At 36.2% G+C, this 22,567-nt stretch overlaps 1 non-coding gene across 1 annotated transcript; it reads right to left on the reverse strand.

Moving 5' to 3' along the window:
- Window positions 1–13,769: 13,769 nt before the first annotated feature.
- LOC134365921 (small nucleolar RNA SNORA76) lies at window positions 13,770–13,911 on the reverse strand. The gene has a single exon (XR_010022203.1). It is a non-coding gene; the product is annotated as a small nucleolar RNA SNORA76 (small nucleolar RNA).
- Window positions 13,912–22,567: the final 8,656 nt, after the last annotated feature.

Consider the following 22,567-nt stretch of genomic DNA (forward strand, 5'->3'; position numbering starts at 1 on the left):
TGGCATATGGTAGCTTCCACCTAATCGCTGTTAAATAGCAAAGCATATCAATTATGTACTCTAACCTTCTCATTCCATAGATGAGAAAAATATGGCCCAAGAGGATAACAAGCCTAAGTTTATACAACTGGTTATCATCAAAGCCAGGTATGGAATTTAGGTTTTGACTCTTACAGTACACTTTCTAATAGTCCAGGCCACTTTACCATTTTCAAATTGTACAAGAAGTGTTTCTCCAAAATGCTATCTCATATAAGAATGAGGCAAACTGTACATAGTTAAGATGTGAGGAAATACTCGGTACCCCTAACTCTGGAATAATATCCAAATCATCCATAATTAGCTACTGTGAGAGGGATGAGACAAGTTTTTAAGGCACACCGAAAACTGCATGACACTGAGCTTGAAACTAAATTGTAATTCCAATGCTGCTTTGCAAGGTAGGTGGCTGTGTCAAAGAAAAATAAAGCCTTACTCAACAGGAGCCATACTGTAAGGGAGATGTATTAGACAGACTGACATAACCTCATATAATTTATATTTTATATAAAGTATATGCTTTATACTTTGTGCAAAGTATTCTCACTTCTATCCATTAACTTTTGATCTCCTCAAATGGCCTGTGGAATAGGCAAGGCAGTTATTTCCAGCCTTATTTAAAGGAAAGGAACTTGAAATTGAAAAATAAAAAGGAGCAATAGCCTTACCTTAAAGTCTGATAAATAAGACCTAACTTTAGGTTGAACAGCATAACTTCTACTAACTTTGGGATCAAACATTGTATCTGGTTCTACAACTAACTAGCTGTATGACTTTGGGCGAGTTATTTCTCAACTCAGACTCAATTACCTTTCCTTATCTGTTAATAGTGGTACCCAACAGTGAAGATGAAAAGAGAATTGACTGTTAGCGTAGGGGACACTCAATAATTGCAGATTTTTTGTCATCTAGCTTATGCCCTAAATGTTGTGTGAGGTTGTGTTGTTATTATTAATGTCCGCAAGAACCATTCACATTCACCAGAATAAAGATGTCATTTCTTTTTTAGTGGCAGTATTATTTGAGATGGAATTATCTCCAGTACCTTCTGTTAGGACAATTGTTTTTATTGAAAATAAGTACATCGTGGGGGTGGAAGTCAGGGAGGGGAGGGTGGCCCACATGATGAAACTGCACATTTGCATAAGAACAGCTAAAATCAGTTGCAAAGTTAAAGCAAATCCCTAAGGAAGAAAAATGAAGTTTGTAACAGTAGCTGTGGACTTACTGTTTCTTTCATAAAGCAGTTCCAAAACCTGGCTCTATTAGTAGATAAGCAAAGAGGACAACAACAAGTGGCATTTGCTAACACTTCATTCTGATGCACAGAGTGGTCATAGAGAAAATAATGTCATAGACACCTCCTTTTCCCACTTCCCAATCTCAGAGTAAAAGTCATTCATTTGGACATGTCCTGGTTTTCCCACTTGCCAGACATGTGATCTTGGGAAGGGTTATAAATGGGTCTGAGGGTGTTTCCTTATTTGTAAAATAGAAACTTCAAACTTAGAGGCTTGTAAAATAGTACTTCAAACTTAGAGGTTTGTTTTGAGAATTGAATGCAGTGAGGTGTGTAAAAGTCCCCAGCACAGTGACTAGTATACGATGTTGTCTTCAAAAATGTTTCACACAAATGCATGTCCTTTAATTACACAGCAATTTGCAGAATGTTGATCTCATAGATCTTGTTCACTTTTTAAATAAACATTGAATATATATTTACAGTCATTTAATTTCTATCAGAAAATAAAAATGTATTTCAAAAAGAAAACAACTTATAATGCACATTATGACAAATACTAAGCGATAGGAGATCAAAACTTACATAAAGTTGTAAAATGTTGAAAAATTAAACTAAAATGAATGTTTCAATCCAACATTTAATGAAAATACATGGAAAATTATGCATAGCTGACTAATGAGCTAAACCAACTCCTTGGCTCTTAGTAAATGTCACAGAAAGCAGACAGTTTATTCCCAGATGCTGGGATCTATCTTACCTAATTTTTAAAATATTAAATTTCTGAAATAAGAAAAGACAAACATCTAAGTATAAACTATGAAAATAAGTACAACTACTAAGCTAAATAACTTGCTGTGAATTGACCTATTTGTGTCCTCCAAAGTTCATAAATTAGTAGCTTAATTCCCATTATAACTGTTGAGGGTAGCAAATTCTATTACGGTATTTGAAAGGTGGGGCCTTGAAGAGGTGATTGGACTGTAGGCCTTTTCTATAGTGAATGGTTTAATAATGGTGGCCGGGGCGTGGTACTGAGGGCTTTATAAGGAGAGCACATGAGCGTCTCCTTCTGTCTCTGCTCTGCCATTTTTTTACCATGTGAGACCCCTGTATTGCTGTAAAGCAACCATCAAAGAAGACTCTCACCTGATGCGTTCCCTGGACTTTGGATTTCCCAGGCTCCAAAACTGAAAGCAATAAATTTTGCTTTCTGATAAATTACTCAGTTCCAGGTATTTGTTATAAGCAACAGAAACGGAATAATATGTAACAAATCATGGATGATCAAAGACCCTAACTGTATTTCATTTATGTAAAGCATTCTGAAGCTGTAACTGTAGTACTGGGTATGATCCAGTTTTGTTTGGTTTGTTTTTGTGTTAATTGCTTTTTTATGGGTGACATAGAGATAATAATACCAACCCCACCAAGTTTTTGTTAAGCTTGAAAGAATAGATGTGAATAAGATTTGTAAACTGTAAGGTAGAATGAAAATATGATTGTCTTTCCTGCGCAGTAACTTAAATGGAGTTCCATTTCTTGTGAATCTTCATATCCCCAGATTTTGTCATATCGTCTGGCTTCTAGTAGATACACGCCGAACATTTATGCAATAAGAAATGGAGTCCAAACCCACTTTTTTAAAAGTGGTGTTACCTCAAGATTACCCTTGCACCTCCAATTCTACATCTCCTAACAACCATGCTTGAACCGTAAGAAAGAAAAAATTCTTCAAAGTACTCTTTCCTCCTACTTCCCTTCCTGAAACCCTTTCTGACCTCCCCACAAAAAGTGTCCTTTTTCTGTTTCAAAATATGTTGGTACTTGTTACTTACATAATTCCTTTAATGACCACTTAATCACCATTTCATATATCTGGCTTTCATATAACTAAACTGCAAATTCCTGGAAGTTAGGCTTAGGTGTCAAATGTGTTTGTACTCTCCACAGGGCTCTTCTTGCCAATGATTGTTAAATAAATTGATGTTAATGATATTAAATATCTAGGACTGTACTTCTCTCTCTTTAAACAAACAGAGACACTGAACCAGTAACCATAGCACTTGTGAAAGAAGACCAATCCTCTTGTCAAATAATTCACCATTTGCTTGCCTCCTCAACTAGCTTTTAACCTTTTCCATAACAGATTTTCTCCTTCAATTTATATTCCCTATAGGAACCAGCACAGTTACTCGTTCGCTTCATTTTAGAAAATATTTGAAGAATGATTATGTGACAGGACAAAAACTACTAACACCAAGTTCTTCACCTTAACCTGCCAAATAGAATCTTCTACTCCCCATTTCATTTCACTCTCTTCTAATAAGGAAAGATTCTTGTGTTCAAAAAGAGACCAAGTTGATCTACATAATAAAGGGACTATAGCAATGGTATAATAGTTGTGGCAAGATTAAGGAAAGTGGCTAAAATTTGGTAACTGTTGCTATGAATTGGTTATTTGGGTCCTTTCCAAAGTCCATGTATGTATAAAAGTAAAGAATAAAATTCCTTTAATTAACTTTCACCTGTTGAACTATGCTGGTTGAACTTGGCCTGGCTCATGTTCTGATCCACATGGGTCTCTGGGTGCTTCAGGATTGTAATTAAAGGAATGAGTGAATTAAAGAAACTATGGCTCAATTAAAGTCTGAGAGAGTCTCAAGAAAGATTACTTAATAAGCTGGAATTTTGGCAATGGTAAACTGTGGGCTGTAATGAGCAGAGAGAACTAGCTACTGTAATTTCAGTTGTTTACTTCTTTCCTTCGCTCTCCATAAGCTTCCCAAACCTCCCACAGTCCAATCTTGGATCTGCTGGCTAAGTCTGAGAATCCAAGTTGAGTGCCATACCCACTAAATGGAAAGCAAACACATTCTCTTCTGTTGAATACCCATTCTCTTCTGTATGAATACATACAACAGAAGATTTTGTATAAGATCTAAACGACCATGCTGTATATAGTAAACAAGAAATAGATCCTAAATGTCCAAAAGTATGGAACTAAACAAATTTTCTTATTGCTATATAATGTAGCAATATGTGATCAAATAATTATTCTGTGAAAAAAACTAACATGAAGTTTTTAATATATATTTAAGTAAAAAGTTAAACATTGCTTATATCAAGTCATCCATTAATTATAGGCATGTTCATATATTTGTATATATAATATATGTTTATGTGTATATATATATATAATAACATTTCTAAAATTCCTACAATGAGCATATTACTTTTGTGTCCAGAAAAAATAAAAAAGAACTTATACAAACTTTTTTAAAAATGGGAAGTGATACATTGCATGTTTATTTCTGAAGATCTACTGTTAAGAACTTAGTACTGAAAAAAAGAGCACGTTTATTGAAATGAAATCCATAAGTCTTCTCTGTTAACATCTGATTTAAAAAAAAAAAAATTCTTTCCTGGAGGCAGGAGAGAAAGGAGAGGTGAAGGGAGGGAAGGAGGAGCCTGAGGACCGCTCAGATGTCCTGTTAAATGGAATCTGCCTGAGCATGCTGTGCTTAAGCTACCAAACATCTTTCCTCAAAGAAATATTAAGGAGCTGCTGCTATGGCTGATGAAATCAACCTGACCAGTTCTTTTTGTCTCTCTCCCTTTTCCGCCTCCAGTGCATTGTGCAAGAGAAAGCTTAAACCATCTTCCTGTCAGGAGAAATGAGAGGAGGATAAGCACCAGGTGGCTTTGTCCCTGGTCCTCATGCTCAGTGTGCAGCTGCTGGGGTGGAGGGCCGGGCCTTGGCCCAAGACACATGCCGTCCCTGCACTGAGGGCTGACTAGGCACAGTGTGCTCACTTCGTGTCCAAAAGCTTAGGTTTTTGGGTTGAGTCAGATTCTTGGTTGTGAGGTTGAATAACTACTAGGAATGCATGAAGCAAATTAATTCTTTCACAAAAGAAATTTTACCTGGCAAGGTCAAATCAGAAACACTTTGATGACCGTAATGAAAACTAGGACATGGGGAAGAGCTGTGGAATAGCAGAAGGTTATATCAATTCAGTTAACCATTGATTGAGTACCTGATAAGGTAAAGCACCTTCTAGGTGCTATGAGATAAACAGGTGAGTCAGAGGAGCTCCGTCCTCCAGGACCTTACAGTTTCTCCCAGGTTGACAAACATAAACAGCTAGATCTCATATGATTTCATGACATTAAAGGTAAGCCCTGGGGTGAGCTCTGGAGATTCAATTTGTCATCCATTTCTCCAAGATCAATATTTCCTAACTATAGATATGTTGGCCTTCTGAATTCTTGTGTAACTAAGTCAGTAAAAAGAAGGCTAGAAGAATAATAGTAGATGCAAGATACACTAGATATCAGGGTCAACAGTTCCAATCTGGGTTCAGCAGCTGACTGAAATTTGTAGTTTGGACGAAGATACTTCCTTGCTCTGAATTGCATTTTTTCTATAGCTCTACTCATTTCTGAATTTTTCTGATTATTATAAAAACAGTATTTCTATGAAAGTTAGTGAAGGTTAGCCATGTTCTAACTGTCATCTCCCAGCAGAAATCGTGGAATAAATCATAGATAAAAACAATGAAGTGCCTTGATTTCTTTCCTATCTTTCTTGCTCCTTTTCTTTTCAATTGCTCATTGCAGCCCTACTTAATCTAAACAGTATTGAGCTATTTGCTGTGTGGAGTTCCCCAGCAATGCACGTTGACATGTGGGCTGAAATAACAAATACAATACCGGAAGTGTGCTTCCACGAGTGAACCAGGAATGCAGAAGTTGGCTTGGCAAAACTATTTGGCTCTTGATCTTCTGTCCAGTTTCTTTCAGCTTGAGTGAGCACCACTCATGCAGTTCTGCTCCTGTCTCAGCTCATTCCTCTCTCATCCACCATGGAGCATGCTGGTGAGTAAAGTGTGGACCTTTCCTTCTGCTTACTGAGAGTCTAGCAGAGGAAAAATAACAGATAAGCACACATGGAGTGAATTATGTGACAGAATATCATGGTGCTTTTCCTTAGAAGGAAAAGGCAAAAGGGCTTTCGGGCTCAGATGATGAAGTACACACATCCAGCCTAAAAAACATGTAATGAGGGAGAGGTCATTTAAGCTGCATCTTGGAGAATGAAATGTTTAATTAAGAATGGTATAGAGAAACAGGGCAGGACATACTAAATAAGTTCAGTGTTAACAAATGTATTCGTATGAGCTGGAGGCATCTTTGAGTAATAATATTCATTTACTGGCAGGACATACAGCTGGAATGGCTAATTGTGCCAGATCATAAAAGGGCTTAGACACTAGCACTAAAAAAAAGAAAGAAAAAAAAAAGGAAAGAAAAGGACTATGTAGTATGTAGTAGAGATCCTCTAAGTGTTTCTAATTGGAGATGTGGCGTGATTAGAAAGGAGCCTGTGTATGGTAAAATTGTTCGGGGAGCTTACTTTAAAAAGTTAAGGTGTTTGTCCGAGTAAGCATTACAGGGATAGATAGCACAAGGAGAAAATCTATTGGACTAGGCCATTGATTAGCAACAAAAGCTTAAGAAAATAAATCAGAGCTGAATGAAACTTTCTGAGTCAAGTTAGCAAGGCAAATACTGGCACACTTGGAAAAAAGCCAGGGAGGCCAGGAAGAGATGCTCTTATGATGGAAGGCAATGAAAGTGGTGCAGAGCACATTGAGCTTCAAGGACACCATGGAGATATTGATTGGTTAGTTAGAAAAGTAGATTATGAGCTGGAGCCCAGTTGAGGTTGGAATTTCTTAGGTGGTACTCACCACTGTGAGGTGGTGATTGAGGCATAAGTGTGCATGAGAGGCAGGCAGGGAAGACTAAGTACAGAGCAAAGAAGAGGGGAGGCGCTTCAGCCTATGGCCTTCCATGAGCTCTGGTTGGTGGGTCTAGCCAGCACATGTAGAAGCACAAATTTGTGGATTCATTCGCATCAGTGACTAGTCCATTCCAAAGCCCCAACAGTTCTCTGGATAAGTGTGACCACAGGAATCTGATGTAGACCAGAGTAGGCCCTGGAGGCCAATTCAGCTTCAGAGAGGGCCTGGAGTGGAGGCCCCCTCACCTTCGCTTTGCCCTCTCTTCAATACAATCAGGTCTTAACAACAGAATTGTAATGTGAAAAGCACAATCTCTTACATATATACTAGAAGATAATGCATCTATAAAGGCTTTGTAAATTATAACTTATTATATTATTGTTATTGTTATTGTTGCAGATAGCATAAAGAATTACCATAATAAAAATAGTACCTCACTCAGAATAAAGACTTAGCAATAAATCTGTGCAACCCTTTTGTTTGACAATCAAAGAGACTGGATTCAGAGAGGAAAAAGCTTGTCAGAGGTCATATAGAGCCGGCATAGAGCTCAGATCTCTGGACTTCCAAACAAGTCCTCTTTCCTTTTTGTATCCAAGTTAATTCCTCTTCTCACCCTTGCTTTTTTGCAATCTATTTAACATGATGCAGTATTTAGTAAAGAAAGGTCTCTTTTTTTCCCCTTTCACTTTTAGTGCTAAGTTTGAGGGCATTTTGGAAAAGTTGCCAGCAAGTTGGGAAATGCGGAATAGCTTAAAGAATAGCAGAAGGTTAAATGCGGTACAATTGATTATTTAATTCAATAGGTCTCCTGAGATACAGGTGAGCCACAGGGGCTCTGTCCTCCAGCACTTCCCACTTCCTGTTGGGAAACAGACATGCAAACAGCTAGGGCAAAGCCAAATGAGATAAGAACTGTCCTGGAAAAATGAACAAATTTAGCTATTTTGCTTTTGTTCACTTCCTGAATGGAGAGAAAAGTGGCGGATCTGATTTTTGGCACCTCTCATGACATGCTAGGAGAGAAGAGAGGTACACTTTATGCAGGCTATTTTTCCACAGTGCCAGGCACTCAAGGGTAATTTATTTTAAAAAGTGGAACAAATGTCTTTTTCCACCCGTCTTTATACATTCTCAGGCTCCAGTGGCCTTAACCGTAGACTCCAGCAGAGGCAAATGGAGGCGTTCTATGACCCAGCATACCCAGGACAAGAAGCTACAGGGTTTTTGGACCATTGCCAAGCTGCGAGATAAACTTGATAGGGTTCCTAAATAACAGTATGCCCTCAGCTCGGGTCTGACTTCATGCTATTCCAGTCGTGTGACCTGTCTCCTCCAGTGATCTAAGATAACACTTATCACAGTCTGCCTTGGAATCGAGTTACTTGTGTGTGTGCCTGCTTCACCACTAAATGAAAGAGCCATGGCCGTGACCTACTCAACTCTATCCCCAGAGCACCCGGCACAGGTTCTGTTACTCCGTAGATGCCAACTAAGTGTTCAGGGTTGGCTGGAATTTTGGCCATGCTCATTTCTCATTGGTAAAACCTATGGTTCTTCCTGCCCGATTTGAGGAAGATAAAATACACATTGTATTGAAACCCCTAGATCTGATTTCAGAGACCAGGACTCGAAGAGAAATGTAGATCTGCAATTTATTCCCTGTGGAACTCTGGGCCAGTACTTTACCCTTCCACACCTGTTTTTCTGTAGGTGGTTGATATGCTGTGCCCCATAGTTCTTGCCTTTTATGATTCTATTATTGTGTAAGGCCAATGGAAATGTAAAATCCCTTTTAGTTCAATTTCATTTTCTTTATCTCGGCTGATCCTTGACATAACAATATGTAAAACAGTAAATCATTGTTCTGAATTTTAAAAGATTTATTCAAAAGAAAAAAATAAACAGTGGAATATATGAGAAAGAGGAGGACACTTATTTAATGAGAATAATCATTATCTACTGTCTGTTACCTTCTAAGTTCTAAATGAAAAGTCCTTTATATTTACTCCCTGTTACAACCCTGAAGTGAACTTGGTAAATTTTGATTGGCAGGTAATGAAGCAGATTGAGGATGTTAAGAAATTCTCTGAAATCACAGAACCAGTCAGTGGTAGAATCAGAATTCCAATGCAGACTGACCTACTACACCGTTCTGCTCTTTCCCACCACTTTGAGCAAATCACTGAAATTCTCTGGGTCTCAGGTAGGCTGTAAAATGCAATTAATAGCACTTCATAGCATTCATAGAAAATTAAAATCATTTACATAAAACAGCAACAATTTTGGAAACCTGAAAGAGCTAAGCAAATTTGAAAGATTATCACATTACTGAGTAGCCAGTCTAGTAGCCCAGGCAACTAACTACTGCTTTGAGATAAAAGTGAAATTGGAAAACTGTTGATCTCATTTACAAAAATTTCACACTCCTGGTTGTGCTCAGTGCCCTGTGGTGTTACATCCCTAGATCAGAGGATTTCATTGCAGTTCTATTAGTTCAAGTTTACTTGCTTGCAGAATTAAAGAAGTTTGAATAAAAATAGAAAGAAAAACCGGAAAGATTATTTCTTGATTATTTATTATTTGATTTTTAAGTTAGCAAACTTTTCAAAATGATAATTCTTACAAAGATACAGTGAAACCAGTGCTCTCACATATGTAACTTGTAGCAATAATAAAAAATTATTTTGTAATTCAACTTTTCAATATTATCAGATGGCAATGTTCATACATACATACTTTTGAACCAGTAATTACTTCTTTAATAATGTATTATCAGGTGGGGTAATAATTTTGGAAATATATGAATATGCTTGTCTCTTTTTCATTTCCATATACCTGACTTTTGCCCAAGTCAGCCTGAAGCATCCATTTACCATTTATGAGGATGCAGAGTGGGAAAATTAAGAGGTAATTATGATTGCAGTAACAGGAACGTGGAGAGAAAAAGTTAATACTTAATTTTTGGCAACCAAAATAGAAATTTTATGTCCACAGGAAGATAGTTAAATTTAAAGCAAGGCTTGTTAAGAGAGAGGAAGTTTTTCTAAGTTTCCTCCTCACTTACTTTAACATTAAGCCCTGAATGACTTGGTCAGAGCATTTTGTTTAAGGCAGATAATAGTCACATAGGAAGAGAAAAAGGCAGAAGCCCATGCTGTCAGTTCTTATGATTATGAGAGGAAGAAGAGAGACCAAGATCAGATACCAGGCTGCTATTCTCCATCCTGGGGACCAACTATATTGCTCTGTGCAAAGAGATGTAGAGATGACTTTAGAAATATCTGACTAAGCATGGGGAAACCCAAAGTCAATTCAGATAATGGCCTGCTTTCATACTTACAGCATGTTGAAGTTGTAAAGGACACCAACCTTTTCTAGAGCCACCTCCAAGATGGTACAAAAAGCACTGAAGAAGAGATGGCCCATGAAGGTTGATGTGCCAAAGGTGATACAGACATGTTTGTTATGCTCTTGAATGCAGTGTCAAAAAGGTGCACATAGCCTGTCTAATTATAAAGGAATGTTTAAATAAATTCGAGTACCCCTTTTCAAGAGAAAATTTTGTAAAGAAACTGACGTTGGACATAAAAATTACTGTAGCGTGGAAACGTGAACTTTTCCCCTTTGCTCTGTTTATCAGCCATTGATTTCTAAAATATTAGAATTTTTAAGAACTATTTTGTAAATAAGCCTGTGTCCTGCAATGGCATTGAACTTTTTGTAAATGAGTTCTATACATTTTGTTTATATTTTATTCAAAATTAGTTGGAAAATTTTAATCTAGGTATTCAGTGAATGGAGCACGAATAAACTTCAGCTTTGAAACTTTTAGAGATGTGTAATTATTGAAAATAAAGCTTACAAATAAGAAGGTTTGTGATGCAAAAGAGGAACAAAACAAATTAAATGATGAAAGTTCAAACCGTGTAAAAGATTTAATTTTGAAATTATTTAATTGTGGTTGGGAATATATAAACTTGTGAAAGGAGACTTTTAATGAAGCTTCTATTTACATTCGAGAAATGTACATTCTGTTTTAGAATGAAATAAATAGAGGAATCCTTTCATTTTGTAGTATTTAAGTTTGGTGAAGCTTTCAAATCAACTGAAAAGGAGACAACTTATTTGATGAGTTTTGACTTGTAAAAATATTTGTTGAAGAAAGCTATTCTAAACTAGAGGCAAAAGACAATATCTGAAGATATTTGGGCTGAAATACATTTACATTTTAAATAATATATATTAAAATAGAGAATTCCCTCCATTTAGAAAATTTGGCACTGAGTTTATCAAATGTTTCAGTCGCTAGGAGGAGAGTACTTTCTCAGTAAAAATGTCTATAAAGAAGATTAAATGGCAAATGTCATCAATTTAACTTTGAGTGATTATAGAATGCAACTTTGAAGAAATGTTTCAGGAAATTATCTAAAAATACTAAAATAATAAGGTCATTGAAAAAAATATTCTTCAAAAACCACCAGTGCCATGGCATTATAAATAGACACAACTAAGAAAATTAGTAAAGTTTGTGAACATATTCAAACTATAGTAATTCAGTTAGGTTATTGAGTTCAGAAAAAAAAAATTATGTCAAGTTCTTTTCCTGCCTCAATGTACAGAAATATATATTACATAAATTTTTAATAATAAATTTTATTTTTCAAGATAGGTTTTGAATCATTTTTAGGTACTTCAATACCACATAACCAATCTCTTGGTCAATATAAAAAGATTTCAAAACTTTTTATAATTAACTTTAGCTCCCCTTTTATTTTCAAAATTTTCCTGGATTGAACATGTTATATGATTACCTTAGATATAGCATTGGCATTTGTTCATATTGCTGCTTTGTATCCAGAACAAAGGCTACAGACAAACACAATTAGACTTTTTAAAACATAGGGAAAAGACCAAAAAAAATTTTTTTGTAATACTAAAATGGTTCTGCTAGGTGGTAGAGATTATGAATTTCTTTTTCTTTTCTAGTTTTCATTTTAAACATTGAGACCACATTATTTTTACAAGGAAGAATGATGCTAGAGAAAAACAATCAAAAACAGGAAGTGTTTGGAACATCCTGGAGAAAGAGGACATAGGAGGCAGTATGGCTTCCTCTGTCAGTGGGCTCTGAGGACAGCAGCGGTGAGGGCGAGGGCACAGCATGACAGCTCCCTGAACATCTCCAGCATGCACGCCTCTCCTGAATCTGTCAAAGCATCAGCTGGTCAAGATGTTCTTCTTTCCTTTCCCTCCAGACCCAGCCAAGGTAACCCTGACAGATAAGGTCAGATTTGGGGGCCGAGGTGAGTGAAGCATTTTATATTTATATCCATAGACACACACTCCTGTGCATGTTCCAGTGACTTCAGGGGACTTTCCACAGCCATGGGTGTCCTATGTCTAGTGTGAGTAACTCTGCCTGGCCCAGGGAGTTCTCTGGACACAGATCACTGGGTGAAGGGTTGGGTTCCAGGGCTTAAGGACGGATGCTCAGTGACACTTTTGTCTCTTCTGTACCATCTGTTCAATATGACAGTAACATATATGCAGGATTTTATCGTAAGCTGTTTTGTTTTGTTTTGTCTTCCTCACACTGATTGCTGGCTCCAAGTCTGAGGATGCATTGAATATAGTGACTTCATCACTTCCAGCTTGGACATGGTGTGGCTTTTATGGATGATTATTATAATCAGTTTAACCAAAGGGAATATACATGTAATATAAATAAAGCACTCAGAGGAGTGCCCTCCAGAAAGTCACTACTAGATAAGTATTCGCTTTACTTTGATATTTTATGGAGGAGCAAAGTTTTCTGTCTAGAGGGGTGGTTTCAATGGGGACAATAAGGGAGATCTAATAGATGATAAAATGGTATAAAATAACAAGACTTAACAATTTTGAAGACATGTTGAGTTCATATTTTGTGCAAGGCACTGACTTAGGTTCCAGGAATAAAATGCTGAAGAAAGTAGATTACATGTCTTCCCTCAAAGAATTTATGATCAGGAGGATGAAATTTAACTGAGTTAAACACCAGTGTAATGTCACTTGTTTTTATGCAATATCCTAGCTGCACAGGTATGTTATATATGTGTGCGCGTGTATATATATATATATATGTATATAAATAAAAACTGATGTGTGTTCAAAGATGCAAAGAAAGTTGAACAAAATTCAAGAAGCTGAGGGTGGTGTGGATGACCTCTCCTCATCGGTACATTTAGAGGGTGGCATCTGCATCATGGACTCTCCCCCCCCCCCTTTTTTCTCTTCTCTACCTTTCTGTCTAGCACAAAGGAAGGGTTTAAATGAAATATTATGGCTGCTGTGGAAAAGATTGTTAGATTGTCCATCGAGCAGCCATTTCCATTTCTTTTTTGTTGTCAGTATTTGTTTTCATTTTGGTTTTAGGTAGCAATGTGCTCAGGAAAGGTAGCTTCCCAACTTTCAATAATCGAAGAGAATAGACCTTGATTACCTTAAGCCTAAAGCTTATGTTAGTGCCTTTCCCCTTTGCCAGTGATTGGTTTCAGGTGGCATGCAACCTTGCTGTGGCCAGTGGGAAGTGAGGGAAAATGTGTTGGAAATTCTAAATAAAGGAGTTTGAGGATTTAGATTAATACAGAAAATTCATTTGACATCTAAAAGGAGAAAATAACTTGTCAGCCCGGCTGCCACCATGTTGTTGGCAGTTAAAAGGGCTACCCGTGGGTACTGGCAGCCCCAGTTATATGCAAACATGTACTGTGGCACTGCAGCCAGACACCACCTCCCTTCCCATTGCCCAGCACAGGTGCCCTGGAGGCTCACAGGCTGCTCTTCATATTAATTATCCTTGTCCTGCCTAATTAACAGGGTTATGGTTAGTATTATGAAAAATAGTGGACATTAAAACAATTTCTAATTGTAAATTCATATCATATGTAAAGGATTACCATTAGTTATTAATTACTTTGAGATCTTTAGATTAAAAATTGATATACAAATAAGTAGTATTATATGCTAATATGCCAACCCTAGAGAAATATGTTTCTTCCTTAAAAAAAAAAAAAAAATTAAGGTAAACATAATAATGTATAAAAGACTTCCTATTGTTACCAAGCAGGGGCTTGCTGCCAGATGCATAAAGCCAATACTATGGCACCAGTTTTTGAGAAAAGAAAAAACTTTTTTGTGAGGTTGATCAACAAGCAGACAGGAGGCAAGTGTCAGATCAGGGGCTGGGCAGGTTTTAAAGGGTCAGTAGGGTGTGAAGAACTGGGCAAAAGTTGATTGGCTATCTCCGATCAAACCATATGACTCAGGAAAGGTTGATTGGCTAGCTCCTGATCAGACCATCTATGGTAAGGAAGCTGCCGAATGCCGTGTCTTCCGTATTGAAGGACCTCTATCTCCATAACAGGCTCCAGTGCTTCAGTTTCAGTGTTTTAGTTCCATAGATGGGAGATTTTTGGTTTCTGTGGTGCTCCAAGTCATATGGAGGGCAAAGCCTTCTGTGTTCTCATGCTCACCTTACACCTTGCAAGATAACCTGTAAAACAACTTGAGATAAAGAAACAAAGCCAGTTTCAGGTAGTTTTAGATGGTTTTACTATGCATTTATTTATGCATACATATTTCACTTTTACTTTCTTATTTAATTATTTTCAAAATCCATATGGAACTTTAGAATTACATATTTAATTAAGCTCAATGAATTCATGTTTGTAAGAAAAATAAAAATTGAGACCTTCACCTCTGTTCTATGAGAACATAATGACAAATGCAGTAAGTACTGATTCAGATGTTTTATCCTGTTCTCCCAAGAAAACATTTATTTTGCAATAAAAAAGTTCAAACACAGAAATTAACATAATAAGGACTAACACCCACTATGCATATTTAACAAAAGTTGATACTTTGACATATTTTCTTCAATTATATTTTTAGAATAAATAAAATATTATAGATACATTTGAAGTCCCTTTGTATTTATCTTAGTCAGGTTGGGCGGCTAATGCAAAGTATCATAGGTGGCTTACAAGTAAACATTTATCACTTTTCTGGAGGCTGGGAGTTTGAGATCAGGATGCCAGCATGGTTGAGTTCTGGTGAGGGCCCTCTTCCAGGTTGCAGGTAACCACCTTCTCCTTGTATCCTCACATGGTGGAAAGAGCACTAGCTCTCTGGCCCCTTCTTATAAAGGTATTAATAGCATTCATAAAGCCTCTCTCCTCATGACCTAATTACCTCCTGAAGGCCCCACCTCTTAATACTATCACATTGGTATTAAGGTTTCCACACATGAATTTTGGGGAGACTCAAACATTCCATCCATTGTAATATCCTTTCTAAATCCATTTCCTGGTGGGTGTATACATTTCCAGATTATGTTTCATGCTTTTCTTATATATCTGTATATTACATGGTATATTAATATATTTCTGTTGCTTGTAATAAAATACACAGAACTGGGTAATTTATAAGAAAATAAAATGTATTGCTTACAGTTTCTGAGGCTGGGAAGTCCAAAGTCCACCTGGTGGGCTGACAGTGACCCAGGGGTCTCACATTGCAAGATGGTAGAAGCAGAGAGGGCAAAGAGAAAGACAGAATCTCCTCTTCTTTTAAAGCCCTCAGAACCACACCCCTGACCACCATTTTTAATTCATTTATTACTGCATAGTCTAACAGTCTAATCAACTCTTCAATGCTCCACCTTTCAATTACCATAATAGGATTTCCCCCGCTGTTAACAGTCACAGTGGGGACCAAGTTTCTAATACATAAAACTTAGGAGACACAATTCAAACTTCAGTGAGTTTTGGGGGTACATAATTCAATCCACTACACATAGGCTATTAACTAAACTTTTTTATCCTATAGTTCCTAAAACGCAGTGGCTCAAAGGAGGTTAAAGTTTATTTCTCTCTCAAATAGCAGTTCGTAGGGAGGTAGAAGGTTCAGGGTAGGTAGTCAGCTTTTATCTATGAGATTTTATTTCACTGTCTCCTAAAGGAACAGTTTCCTGACTGCAATGTGAGGGCTCGTGGGGTCCCTGGATTCTTTCAAGATGTCTGCATCCTTCTCCTTTTTCCAGCCACATATCTGTTTAAGGTCATATTTTCTTCATATACTAACAACAAAAACAACATTGCTATAGATTGAATGCATAAACAGATATGAGACTCACTTGAATAAAGTCGAGCACAAAAGATTTCGAAAAATCTAAAATAGTGCTGCTATTTCACTAACTTTGTTTTTTATTTATTTTTCATAAAGTAATATATTAACATAAAGATTCACTATGGTTTTAAAAAATAAAATAAATACATATGTTAAATGTCTGTTTTAATTTTGAATATGGTAAATATCAATAGATATTCCAATGAATAAAATATCTTTGGGATCCAAAATAGTTAAGGTAGAAAAATGTAGTGTCTAGTTGGTGACCGTACCCAGGTAAAACTCATTTTACTATGAAGAAGGGAGAATAAATTTGGGGAAACAACTAGTAGTTTAATGCAATGCATATGTTTTTAAATATTACATGATAGTTGCATGCTTTAAGAATTTATATGTATGGTATCTTTCTGGGTGCATCCTACTGCATATAACTTTTTTTCATTCAAAATTACTCTTTCAAGATTTATACATGTTAACATATATAGATCTAGGTTATCTATTTGAACTGTCAAGTACTATTATACCATAGGACTACACCACAGTTTATTTAAACATTCATTTAATTGGTGGAGATATAGAAGGTTTCCAGTTATTCACTCCAGAGAGCAATGCTGCAATAAACATCCTTTTGCATATCTCTTTGTATAATATGAGAATATTTCTCTAGAGAGTTGGAAATTAAGTTCTGTGTTGTAGGATATGCATTACTCTAAATGTTATTAAATGTTGTTAAGTTGTTCTCCAAAGTGGTTGTGATGATTTGCAAACTCATATATACAGCATGCGAATCTCTTTACTGTCTCTGCCTCTTTTTTGACATTATAAAACTTGTTAATTTTGTCAATATAATGGTAGAGAAATGGAAAGTTACTGCTATTTAATTTGTACTTCCCTTTTTAGAAACTAGAATAGTTAGAAATGGGTATGATGGTAATCAAAAGAATTCTTGATAACAGTAATTATATTACTGGGATTTATTTTTCTCACATAAGAAATGTGCAGTTAGATAGTTGCTAGCATTGGTTTTGCAGATCATTAATGTAATTAAGAGAATTAGGCTCAGCTGTCTTTCTGATGCATTATCTTAATATGTTGTCTTTTCTTTCTCATGCTTATCTTATAGTTGCAAGATGATTGCCACTATTTCACTTAAATGTTTAATAGAAATAGGCAGCAATGGAGGAGTGGGGGTAGTTAGCTCTTTCCTTTTATCAGCAAATAAAAAGATTCTAAAATCCTCATCCAGCAGACTTCTTCTTATGTAATATTTGTCCAGAACAAATGTTAATGTTCTATGAACATTAACAATGCTGTTCTTGTATCTCTAAATATGTAGATAAAAAACATGCTATGACTCATATTTTTTCTTAAATCAAATTTAGCTTTTCAAGGATTCTTATTCTTTTATGTGACTTTTTAGGACCAACTTGTTACATTTCATTTAAAAAAAATCTTTTAGCATTTTTATTGGAATTGTAATTTTTTTCTTTGCATTTGGAATATATGTATAGCTTTACAATTTTATAAAAGCAAATAGTTGGGTCTTTTTAAATTCAACATGGTAATCTCTGCTTTTTAATTGAAGTGTTTAATCCTTTTATATTTGGTGGAATTATTGATATGTTTATTTTAAGTCTACTATATTGCTCATCTGTTCTAAATTTTCTCTTGGCCTTTTCATGCTTTCTTTTAAATGAATAAAGTATATGCAATAAAACCTATTACACATCATTATTATATTGGCACTATAAGAAATGGTAAAAATAAATTCTTCATGAGAAAGGGAAATTATACCAGATAGAAGCCCAGATCTTTAGGAAGGAATGAAAAGCACCAGAAAGTATATATCTAGGAAAAACATGAAATATCTTTATTATTTTGTTATATAATTATTTATATTTAAACTTTTCAGATGACTATTGACTTATTAAGGCAATAAGAATAATAATGTACTCAGAGTTTTACAGCATAAATTGTAAAAAGTACAGAGGATATTTACCTTCATCTATGCCATTCTACTAGATAAGGAAATAGGGGTTGTTCTCTTTTATATAAGATAGGATTTTAGTTTATTTTGGTATTTTTACACCCTCAAGCTTCTGGTAGTTTGCAAAACTATGATCTTGTTACTTATATGGCTTATGCTACTAGTTAGGAAATTTTGGTTTTCTGTGTCCTAACCAGAAGCAAAAGTCCATCATTCACTTTTAATAATTATAAAATTACTATTTGATTCATAATTTATTTTGAGGTGTTTTTAAGTTTACTAACATAGGGGGAGTTTAATGCCTTTGATACTGATTTCTAATTTTAGTGCATTGTATATAATAGCATTTGAATTTTTAAAAGTGTTACTTTGTGGTTGATATTTCTCAGAAATCATATGTAGGCCTAGAACTGCTGCCCATCATTTTTTCCATAAGGGTAAATTTCATTGCCTGAAAATGAAACCAACACAAAACTAAGAAATGAAGAAACAGCAAGGTCTAATTGGATTAGCCCATAAATCAAGCTGCTCCTAATGTCTTACTTGGACTTCCCAGTTGCATGAGTCTATTATTTCCCATTTTGTCTCAGGCCAATTTGGGGGAATTTTTTTATTGTTTGTGTGTGCAACCTGACTAATATAGAAAACATGGTGAGTTCACTTTTACATATATTGCATTTGCATTACAATGGAACACAACACAGCTCAGCAAAAAGGTGTAAATTTAGGACAGGATGTCAAGACAGAATTTAAGGCTGTAATGACCTAAGGCTTGTTAGCCATGACCATGCATGGTAAGCCAGTGCTACAGTGAATGCCTTTATTGTCTGAAGTCACAATCCTCCCTTTTGTTATTTTAGAGAGCTGAAAATTATGTACTATCCTGTCTGTTTTTATTACCCAGGAACTTTTATTCCAAGCAAAATCCTAGTTAAAATGTCTCTCTTGGCCATCTTTCACATTCTGAAGGTAATGGTACATTGTGTGCAGCTTGATACCACCAAATACAGGAGATAGTACTCGGGGTTTGGTGACTACATTTTTCTGGCTATTGCTGATATTTAGCAAACAGAATTGGCTTGTCTTAGTTACCAGGAAATCAGCATCTGTAGACTTCCATTTTAGGTTGCAATGTACTATACTTGAGTATGCAAATGCCAAAATATACCTTGGTGTTTGCAACCTGCAGCATTTTCTAGAATAGCCACATTACATAAGGTCATTTTTAATTATATGCTAAATTTCTTTAAGAGAAAGCCAGAAAAATAAAAGCCCTCTGCCGGAACTTTTTTTTTTTTTTTTTCCCAGTAAGAATGTAAGCAGAATGAACCCGTTGAGTTAGTCACTTCAGAGCAGTTTAATTGGCCAGCCTGCCTTTGCAATGGGTTTTTTGTGCACCACATCTTTTCCATTACCTTGGTTGCTGCACTTTGCTCAGGCCCTCATTCCTTTTATACTGTTAATAGTTAATCTTTACATAGCTGCTTAGCCTCTGTATAAAAAATTATACAAACTAAAAAGAGGGTCTATTCCATAATCCTCTAGTGTAAATGATATTTCCCTCATTTGCCAATGATAAAACTAAAGACAAGAGAGATTAAGCTATTTCCCCTAGGTTATATAAGTAACTGGTTTCAGTGCTCAAACTTCCCACTACGGCACTTGATATAGTTATAACTTACACAGAATTTTGACTCTGACACTACTATTTGAATTCAACTGAATTAGTCATGGTAGGCTAACTACTGTAATAACCTGTGATCTCAATGCATTAACAGAATAAAAGTTTATTTCTTCATTATATAAATTCAATACTGGTGGCCTTTTATGTAGTCATCCAGAAACCCAGGCTCCTTCCATCTTGTGCCTATACCTGGCTCTGTGTCCTCAAAGTCCCCTCATTACAGCTGAAATTGGGGTAAAAAGTGGATTTTCTGTTGAAAGTTTATGGACCAGTCAGAAAGTGCCCATCACCTGCCCATTTTCCATTGGCCAGTACTCAATCTCATGACCACACATTCCAAAGCAGGCTGAAAAATATGGTCTAGTTGCATGGCTAGCAGAAAAGGGAAAGAGAAGTTTCAAGCACTTACATTTGCTATGGCCACTTTGATTTTGACCTACTTTGATGCAGAGATAATTGACTGGCTTAAAAATATTTAAAAATATTAAGTGATTTAAAAAGTGACAAGCATACTTTGAAATAGATACCCTTAGCCTGTACATGATTCTCAATCTATTTCTGAGTCTTATCTTAAATCAGAAATAATTTCAAGTACAAATAACAACAACTACAGGGTAACACTGGTTTAAACGAGTTAGAAATTTATTTTACTGTCTCTTTATTCTATGTAAGAGAAGTTTATAATTAAGCTTGGAATTAAGTTCAGAGTTGGTACGGTATTTCACCATTGTTAGGAATCCAGATTCTATGGCATGACTTTTATACTCAGGGTTGTCTTATGGTCCAAGCCAGCCACTAATGTTCCCACCTTCTATCCATATGGCAGGTGGGAAAAAGGAAAGAAAATAAAGGAGCTTTTCTCAGCTGTCTGTTCTGCTCCCTTTATTGAAACTACCAAGAAATTCCTCTCAACAATTTTGACTTATATCTCATTGACTAAAACCTATTCACATAGCCTTTCTACCTGTTATGGAAATTGTAAAATTAGGTCTTTTGGCTGGGCACATTATTGGTTCCAATGATATAGAGATATTACTAGTAAAAAAGAAATCAGGATACATTTTCAGTGGATATAGAATTCTAGGTTGACTTTGCTTCCCCTCTTATCTTGCTCAGGGCTTAGATATCATTTTGTTACCAGAATTATGGTGATTTCTTGGTCTTTTCACTGCCAATGCAGTAAAGAACTTCAGACCAATAAACAAAAACAAAGCAATGTTTGTTGAAGTACGTTTCTAGGGAGGAACGTGACAAGTCAAGGGAGTCAATGGCCCTGATGGGCTCAGGGGTAGTTATATCTGATTAAATTTTGGGGTAGTCCTGCAGAATGTCGTGACGGGTATGTGTAAGTCACTTGATTGGCACTTGCAGGCTGTGTAACTGTTTTCTTTCTGTGCCTGTTCTTACCCATAATGCACGTGGAAAATCCCACGGCGGGCAGAGAAGTGGGTGGGCAAAAAACACAAAGCTAATTTTATTATAATTAGAATATAGTGAAGCAAAGGTCAGTGCAAGGCAGCGTACTACAAGCTGCGCAGGCACTAGAAACCGAATTAATCTGTTGACAAACCCAACTGCAAAATGGGCCCATAGGAAAGCTCCAGGGTTGGGTGGAGTTAGGGCGTCTACAGAGCCACAGCCCAGCCCCGAGTTACTCATGTCTGACTTTCTACCTAACAATTCCACTCTTCTGTAGTTTCCATTATTTCTGAAGATCAGTCTGCGGTAATTCTTCTCTCTGTCCCCTTGTATGTAAAGTCTCTTTTCCTCTGGCTTCTTTTGAATTTCTCTTTTTGTTATAGGTTTTAAGCAATTCAATTTCAATGTGTCCTGGTGTGGATTTCTTTGTGTTTATCCTGCTTTAGTGATTACTGTTTGTATTGAATCTGTTTGTTATACATGCAACTAGGGGTCTCTATTCCTCATCCCTATTTCAGCCTTATCACCTTCCTAATTCTTATACTGAGGGTATGTATCAGAGATGGGATGAGGTTGAGGTTCATGGCAAAAGAAAGAACCCAGATTGTAGTAAAGTGAGGAATTGAGCATATTATTTAGTAATGAAAACTAACTTTTTGGATTTTGATGAACTCTGATTCATAAGATTGGTCAAAAGAGCAATGCCAATATGTCCTACTAAGCAACTCATACTACTACAGTTAACAACTACCTTCTCTTTTTAATTTTTTTCCTTCTTTTCTTCCTTTAATATGAATCTATTGAAAACTGTTATATATCACACATTACACCTAGGAGACAGTGGTGAGCAAAACCTTGATGGTTCTTGATCTTGTGGAGCTCATAGTCCTGGGTTTCTGTACACTCAATGCCCTTTTAACACTTTTACAAGACTAATCATCCTAACGAGTGTACTCACATAACTCTTTCTCACTAAAAAAGATAATATTTAGAGATTCAGTCTGCATAGTGGTTGAGAACACAGACCCGGATTTGTCTTCCAATTCCATGATTTACTACTTGAATACCTTGAGAATGTTACTTAATTTCTTTGTAACTCAATTTCCTTTCATTAAAATGAGGATATAGTACTGTCTCTGCGAAGATGAGCCTACTGCCGGTGGCTGGCAGCAGCACCAGCCAGCAGAACCACCCGGTTCCATGCAGCCCTCTCACCCTGC

The sequence above is a fragment of the Cynocephalus volans genome, chromosome 1, assembly GCF_027409185.1.
Source record: "Cynocephalus volans isolate mCynVol1 chromosome 1, mCynVol1.pri, whole genome shotgun sequence".
Taxonomy (NCBI): domain Eukaryota; kingdom Metazoa; phylum Chordata; class Mammalia; order Dermoptera; family Cynocephalidae; genus Cynocephalus; species Cynocephalus volans.